The sequence below is a fragment of the Rousettus aegyptiacus genome, unplaced genomic scaffold, assembly GCF_014176215.1.
Source record: "Rousettus aegyptiacus isolate mRouAeg1 unplaced genomic scaffold, mRouAeg1.p scaffold_m13_p_8, whole genome shotgun sequence".
Lineage (NCBI taxonomy): Eukaryota > Metazoa > Chordata > Mammalia > Chiroptera > Pteropodidae > Rousettus > Rousettus aegyptiacus.
The window spans coordinates 50,756,789-50,765,764 of NW_023416311.1; the positions used below are offsets into that span (position 1 = coordinate 50,756,789).

Genomic DNA, 8,976 nt, shown 5'->3' on the forward strand with positions numbered 1-8,976 from the left:
AAAAAATTTGTATATCTTCAGTAGAGGAGACGTAAAAATACCTCACGAACTCTTCTAGAGGCCTCATATTCATTAGCAGGATTGACATTGGACATTAATCACATTTTCCTGGTATTGGTGCTTGGTTCACTACTAAATTGAGTTTGGAATTTTAAAATAGAATTTTTTAAAATCATGATTCATATATAAAATTGATACGATATTTTACAGGTGTTCAAATGAGGGAGCTTAATTTTGGCATGTAATATTTTTGAGATATATTAAGTAACCAAAGGTACAGAACGGAACTGATAAAAAGGATTATTTGTGTTGCAAAGTATTAAAAGCATATGTTGTGATCTATCACTGGAAGGATAATAAAAATGATTATACTCCACAATGTCACTGTGTAGGCAGACAGAACTGAAGTGTGTGGTGGAAACCTTCTAAATGAGTCTCTACTTTGAATGGTAGCTTAAAGAATTTGTATATACAGATTTCTTAACTGATTGAAATTATTTTCAAATGTAATATATGCACATGGAAAAATTTCAAAGACTAGCAGGAGAACATAGTACAAATATTAATGTTTAGTTATTTATTATTGAAATTGCAAATTCGGAAGGTGATTTTCTCCTACCTATATTTAAAATGGTACTACTGTACTCTATCTCCTAGGGAAGTTATAATCTTCATGAAGTTTCAAGATAAGCAAGAATTATGTTCTTTAAATCCCACATTTGTTATATAAATTAACATCATTTGTTCAGGAATAGTTGACTGAAATATATTCAAGATAGAAAAATAATAAAGAACAAATATAAAAGATCATGTAGATATCAATGACTGCAGGGATTTGTTGTTTTTGTTTTTTTTTTTAACTTCTATCAAGTATAATCTCTCTATACTCTCCTTCCCTTTTCAACATTTCCTCTTTTACTTCCTCAAACAGCACAGAAGTTATAAGTATGGTAATGTTTAATTATTTATACTCCTTTCCTGATGATGGTGAATACAAAAGTCATATTTAATAATAGATTAAATATGACCCAAGAACTATCCCTTTGGAATGTAAACATTTAAGGAAGATAGTGGCCCTATTTCTTAGTCTATGGGAATCTTTTTATTTGTTTATTGTTTCCCTACATATACTACTCTCAATATATTGCCTGACAAATTGTGTTTGCTCCATAAATGTTTATTTAAATAGTAATCACTGAGTTCTGCTTGAATTACTTTTATTCAAATAATTCTATTTTTTATTTTACTTTTACCCTTTACTAATATATCACTATTCCATGGTTGCACATTTTATTAGTTCATGCCACATCTCTTACCCTAGATATAAAAGTTGCCCCATTTGAGTGACAATTGTCTACTCATTTTAAGGCAATTTCACTGCCAAAAACTATTTGCCTTCCAATATTTACCTGTGATTGTTTACAATGCTCCTGACAAATTATTTTCTGTCCTCATAGATTAGTCTTTTCTGTACAGTACTCTGTTGAAATAGGTCTCAAATCTAAGACTAATATGTCCACAGATTTCTCCTGTCGACTCTGAGTTCTATCTTCAAAAACTGTCAGATTTACTGGGCACTGTCCTTGCTTTTGTAATCCCGGTGCAAGACTATGTCTAATTAATCTTTTTTTCTTGTGTATGATTCTGTGATTGGGGCTCTAATGGACATATCTAGATTAGATTCTTTTAAAATCCTCTTCTTTTACAATTTAAAATTCCTTTAGTACTTTTCAAGGGTACATTGTTATACCATAATGCATTTAGATTTTCTCTTTTCCAGTGTGGAAATGTTGGTTTGGGTCATGCTGAAGGTATTACCAAAACGACCAACCAAACCAGCAAAAAACTGAGGAGAGACATGTGGTCTGTTTAACAGAGATTAGGGTTAGAGTTCCGGAAAGATCATTGGTAAAACAAATCAGCTTCTCAGGGAAGCATGAGATCTAAGAGAAACTTTAAACCTTGTCCTAAGAAGGGCTGAGGGAGGATTAACAAACACATCAGGGCTGGAGCTTGGAGAATAGGCCAAGTAATACTAAGAGTTTATACTAAATTTCTTAGAATTTTTTCTTTCTTTTTGATCCATGGACAGTTTAGGTCTTCCTTAGTTAGTTCCATTCAGAATTGGACTCAGTAAAACCTTGCGATTCATGTTCTTCCTAAATCCCCTTGATAGAGATGAAAACAATTCTTCTGGGATTGGGAACATCAAGCCCCTGTGGTAAGTCTGTTGAGAAGGTTAAGAAGATCCATCACTGCAACAGTTACCTCAAAGTGGGTGGAGGAGATTGGGAACATTTCTCATGCCAGATACTGGAAATCAAGGAAAACCTAGGTAGAATGTAGAATGGAAATCTGTCTCTCTCAGTGCCCTTGAGCACAGACTCTTTAGAGTTTTCTTATTGTTAACACAAGAAGAGCCCCTTGATGTTGAAATACGAAAAAGTATCCCCTGGGAAAAGGCTGGCAAGTAAAGGAAGAATGAGAAATCCAGACAAGCTGCTTCTGAGAACCTGCCAGTCTTTGAGTCCAGCATTTGACTCTCTCAAGGCTGCTCAGAACAGGGCCTTTACACTCTGCGGCAGAAGGGCAGTCTTAAAGCAAGCCATTGTTTGTTTAACAATTCAATTATCTGCACTTATTTTTTAAGCATCCTGGTATGTCTAATAACTAACAAGGGAATAAGGAAAAGGTATTTTGGATACAAGTTGGGTTAAAGTATAAAAGTTAGGGAATGGGATTCTAGGATTCACTATTCAGGAGACAGTTTTTAACAACGTATGAAATTCCCAAAGGTTAAAGTAAGGCTCATGGGGAAATACATGCGGTTACTTTATTGGGAATTTTTCCCCCCAATAATTAACATTTAAATATCCTGTGTTACATTTATTGGGTAAGATGGATTTCCTTCTAAGCCATTTTACATACCCTCCAAGAGTAAAGTTTGAAATGGACAGCTATATTCTTCACGGGGATTCTGAACTACATTAGTGGGGTTGTCACCCTCATGAATTGAATGTTGATAGGTGATTTAGAATGATTGGCCTCATTTTTGGTATCTTTTATATTTTTAAAAGTAAAAATTATAACTGTATTGTGGGATTTATTTTTAGATGTAAGATGTATGATAATAGTACTATAAAGGCTAAGGGTATCAATGAACTTACACTGTTCAGGGTTCTTACAGTTTCATGAAGAGATATGATATTAAGACTAAGTAGACATTGATATATAAAGTCTTTATTTTGAGATGATTTTAGTGTATGATAAAAGAATTCAGTTTATTCTTTTGTATGTGGCCCTCCTGTTTTCCCAACACCATTTATTGAAGAAACTATCCTTTCTTTATTGTGTATTCTTGGCTTCTTTGTTGTTAATTGACTATTTATGGGCAATTTGATTTCTGGACTCTGTTCTGTTGATCTATGTGTCTCTTTTTCTTGGAGGGGGACTTGTTTTATGCTGAGTAAATTTGACCTGTAACATTGTATAAATCTAAGGCATATACTATGTTACTTTGATACATACATATATACTGCGATTGCTATTGTAGCAATATTTATCATGTTACATAATTATATTCATTATACTGAGCATAAGATTTCTATAGCTTATTTACTATTTGTTACAAGTTAAACACTGTTAGTCTTATCCTCCCACCCTCATCCTATGATAACTACCAGCTTACTCTGTTATTTTTGTTTTTATTTTTTATTTTTTAGATTCCACATATGTGATATCACATCGTTCTTTCTTTCTTTCTTTCTTTCTTTCTTTCTTTCTTTCTTTCTTTCTTTTTTTACACAGTGCTTTCTTGGTCTGACTTATTTCGCATACTGTGCTCAGGGTCCATCAATGTCACAAATGGCAGGATATCTCTTTCTCTATGGCTGAATAATATCCTATTGTGTATATATATCTCATTGAAATCCTGTTTTCATTTTCTTTGGGTATATACCCAGAAGCAGAATTGCTAGATTGTACAGTAGATCTATTTTTAATATTTTAGGGAGCTCCATATTATTTGCCATAGTGGTCGGACCAGTTTACATTCCCACCAACTGTGTATAAGGGTTCCCTTTTCATTACATCCACCAGCACTTGTTGTCTCTTGTCCTTTTTCTGACACCCATTCTAACAGATGCGATGTGATATTTCATCATGGTTTTGGTTTGTATTTGCCTGATGATTAGTGATGCTGAGCATCTTCTCATGTGCCCGTTGACCATTTTGATGTCTTCTTTGGAAAAATATCTATTTAGTTCTTCTGCTAATTTTTTAAACAGATTGTTTACTTTTATGTTATTAAATTGTATGAGTTCTTGATATATTTTGAATATTAACCTCTTATCTGATATATGGTTTGCAAAAATTTTCTTCCTTTCTGTAGGTTGTCTTTTAATTTTGTTGATTCTTTTGCTGTGCAGAACATCCGAGTCTGATGTAGTCCCACTTGTTGATTTTTATTTATGTTGTTTGTATTTTGGACATCATTTCCAAAAATCACTGCTAAGACCAATATCGATGAGCCTATTCCTCATATATTTGAGAACTTTTATGGTATCAGTTCTTATATTTGAGTCTTTGATTCATTTTGAGTTACTTTTTGTGAATGGTGTAATACAGGGGTCCACTTTCATTGTTTTAAATATGTTTCTCCAGTTTTCCCAGCATCATTTGTGGAAGAGACTATCCTTTTCCTGTTGGGTGTTCTTAGCTCCCTTCTTGAATACTAGTTGACTGTATATGCTAGGATTTAATTCTGGGCTCTCTATTCTGTTCTAGTGGTCTACATGTTTATTTTTTTGTCTCAATACCATACAATTTTATATAGCTTTGTACTATAGTTTTAACTCAGGAAATCTGATATGTCTAGCCTTTTTCTCTCTTTCAAGATTGCTTTGTCTATTTAAGTTCTTTTGAGATTCCATGCCAATTTTAGGATTGTTTCTTTTATTTCTGTAAAGAATGCCTTTGGTATCTTGATGGACATTGCATTGACTATATATAGATGGCTTTGGGTAGTATAACCATTTTAATAGTATTAATTCTTCCAATCCATGAAAACAGGATGTATAAATATGGAACACTTTACAAATTTGTGTGTCATCTTTGGACATGAGCCATGCTAATGTCTCTGAATTGTTTTAATTTTAGCATATTTGCTGCAGGAGAGGGCACTGGTTTTTGTTTGTTTGTTTGTTTGTTTGTTTTACAGGGATAGACTTCTGATGGTATGCCCAGTAACAGGGGCCCTAAAACTCAGGACTGTCATTAGTCCATGAAGAACCTTTACCTCAATTTAGCAAAGCCTGTAGACGAGGCCCAGGGCAAAAGTACCTAGTTCTGCGTATGGAATGTAGGCTGGATTTTTTTCTTGACATACCTATTTTGCAAGATAGTTTTGTAGAGTACATGATCTACAAAACTCAATTTATAATCCCTGCTAATTCTTCTATATTGATTTAATTCCAGACCAAATAGAAGAGATTGACAATATAATTTCAAAGAATGGGAGATAGACACTGTTTTTGATTTTCTTCCTGAATCTTCCCTAGTTTAAAACTTATGCCTGGTTTGCAAAAAGACAAATTATTCATAGGAAAGTTATATTCTTTGCTGTAATCATTCACATCTTTAAAAGCAATATAAATAAGCTGTTATGAGATAGGACAAGTAGAAGTTTTAAGGCAAGTATTTTGGCTCCTCTACATTTCTTACATACTTTAGAATAGTTATTACAGTGAATTGCAATTGTGTATATACTTTTATGCTTACTCTTAATCATGCTCCTTAAAAGCAAGGAGAATGTATTTCAAATTTGAAGTTTAAGTGAAGAACACAATGCCTGACATGTAGTTGGCATTTAATGAATACATGATATTCCTTTTTTTCACCTTTTTATGTCTTTAAGGAATACTAGAAGAATGGATTTGAGATATAAATTTTGAAATAACAACATGCCAATTCTTTCTAATGAACAAACAGGAACGAGTTGTTTTCGATACTCCATTTATTTTCAAAGCTAGTACAGTTGGGTAGCAAACTTTTATAAAGATTACATCTTACAATACTATTAAAATTAATAGTTAAAATTTTAATGCCAAGGCTCTTTTAATTCTTTTTTATTTTATTCCTAGACTTTGAGCGAGGATACTGTGTCAAGTCTTATGTCAATCATTACTAATTATATTAAGTGGCTACTTAGTGGCTCTAAGCTCAGAGTTACTTTTCTTTGTTAGAAATATATGTGAATATATTTTTACATGCAGTTGTATTGCATTTGCTGAACTATTCACAAGTTTTGTTGTGTAGAACTTCTCACAATTATTATACTAGTATTTACTGACTACCCACTGGTAACACAGCTCTGTGACTATAGAATATAACAACTTGACATATTGTAGGTTGGCTTTGAAATAGAAAAATGGATTTGAAATTGCCTAGAGCAAGATTAAACATGCTAAGAAACAACAATGTTCAAAATATGATTGTATTCAGCCCATGATGTAACATACCTTATACTTCAGCTGTTGTTGTAGTTAATGTTTATGTACTCATTTTTATCCCATGTGAAAGACCTGACAGAATTTTTATTTTTAAAATATAATACAGCAAAAGTATACTTCAAAAAATTTAAACTTGATCTTATTCTATCCAAGAAGTACCATGATCTCAAGGCAACAATTTGTAGTAATTTGATAAAATAAAACTCTCTCCTCCTCTTCTATCCAGGTTTAATGCCTGCAAGAGAAAGACAACTTTTGTAGTATTACCATTGAAAGTTGCCATGTTTAAATCCTTTCCATCTGCATGAAATCTTCATTGTTTCTGATAGGGAATCAAATAGAAAATTGGAGGCTTGGATATGAAACTCTCTCTGGTGATTGTTTCACACAAGTTTAGCACAAATTTTTGATTTGGGACTGAAATAAATTCGGCATATCTATTTTTAAGAAATGCTTATAGTGTAAATATGTCATTCATAACTCTTCAACCATGAGCTTTGCAAAATGAGGTTGGAAATGGTCTATATTTAAATCTAAAAAGAGCTCATGACGAAATGATACTAACTATAGAGCTTACAGTGTTTTATGTTACTTAGGGAGAAAAATATAAAGCTGTCCCTGCCTTCCTGTGGTAATTAGTGCCTCTTTTATGGTAACATAAAATGCTCTAATGGTAATTTCATGGGAAGTCATTTGGTTTTTTATAAACTGCTGAAATTACTTTGGATGTTGTCACTAAAAATAGTGAGATATATAGGTGTGTGAGGCACTCAGGATACAGCAGCTTGGCACATGCCCACTTGAACCCAGTCTTCTTTTGATGCTTAAAGGCCTGATTTTGTGTTTTATCCCTCACAGTAAGGGAAGGTCATTGACAGATATTCATTCAATTGCTTTTATGGAGGTGGCCAAGGTGAAAGAACGAGAAGAAACAGGAATTAGGGACACGCTTGATTTTTTTTTCTCATTTTATTATTATTTTTTTTCACCTCAACAAGGAATAATTTAGCAACTTTCCTAAATTTGATGACTGAATCTATCCTTTTAAAGCTTTTTAAAAAGAATTTTAAAATGATATTTCTATGTAATAGTGAAGAAGCCTGATGGCTGATAAACCTGTGAACACCATAACCTTTCTAATTCTGGACATGGTGGCACTCCACTCAGGAAAGAGGTTTCCGAATGTCCTTTGCTGAGAGCAGGTATTGGGGGCAAAATGTACTTGAGTCACATAATGATGGCCAGTTAGCTAGTCTATTTCTGTGAACACATTATATTTTAAACTTTTCTAACAACCCCATGATTTATCCATTTGGTGGCATGTGGAGAAAGTAGTACTGATTTTGGAATAAAAATCTGAGATTGCTTGCAATTAGTAATCATCAAAGTAAGTTAATAGGAATATGAATGGATATAAAAGGATAATATTTTATTCATGCAATGAAGACAATTCTAATTGTTCAACTATTTTCACTTTCTGGACAGACAAGATGACAACATTCACAGGTCTAAATCAGTGTTAGTACAAGGCGATGAGACTGTGTTCCAGTAAATGGTAATGTGAGAGAATACCATGTGCCAGCTCTAGTCCAAGGCACTGACCAGTTAGTGTGCTTCTTCCTCTCTTAATTTTCTTCTCTGCCTTGGCAATCCTAGAAACCATGGAAGGCAGACATCAGTAAATGGAAAGAAATTCCTGCTTAGCTGCATTAAATTTTTCATAAATGAGAAATAAATTTTTATATTACTAAGTCCTTGATATTTCAGGATTTGTTATTACAGCATAACCAATCTGATCCTGAGAATTACATTTAGTACAGTATCCTGGTACATACCATCCATTAAGTGGTGATCATCATCATCATCATCATCATCATCATCATAGTATTCTGTGGGCCTATTGGGAAATGAAACACAATTATTCTCATTGATAATGATATTTATGAAAATGAAATTAAGATATATCAGACAAATATGAGGGAATACATTAGATATTAAGTTATTTTGGTTTGCCATGTGGTATGTTTGAAGATGAGAGTAATCTTTTCATTTACATATCCTGTGTCTTTTTATTTATGCACTCCTTTATATAAGCAGCAACATCTTTAGTCTAATTTTCAGATCTATGACAAGAAGTCTGAAGTTTTAAAGGATAAGAAAAAGAAGAGAAGTGAAAAAAAATGAGAAATCTAAGAAAGAAAAGAAAAAAATTGTGGAATTATTTTATGCTATCACCTCCCTCAATAGATTATAATAATACTAATGTATGTTTTCAAGACTACGAAACAGGAAAGCCAAAGTCACTGAGTATATTAAATGAATCAAATAATAAGAAAGCTGAGTAGTAAATAAAGCACCTCTAAGTGTCAAAATTATAGTCATCAGTCATGGTTTGACCACCTATATTGCTGGAAATTTTGGGAGAAGATTGAAGAAAAAATGACTGCACACAGGTCTTATGATTAGA

At 32.9% G+C, this 8,976-nt stretch overlaps 1 non-coding gene across 1 annotated transcript; it reads right to left on the reverse strand.

The window, feature by feature from the left end:
- Positions 1–5,075: 5,075 nt before the first annotated feature.
- Positions 5,076–5,181, reverse strand: LOC118607177. Its single transcript, XR_004952718.1, has one exon. It is a non-coding gene; the product is annotated as a U6 spliceosomal RNA (small nuclear RNA).
- Between the last annotated feature and the right edge of the window lie 3,795 nt (positions 5,182–8,976).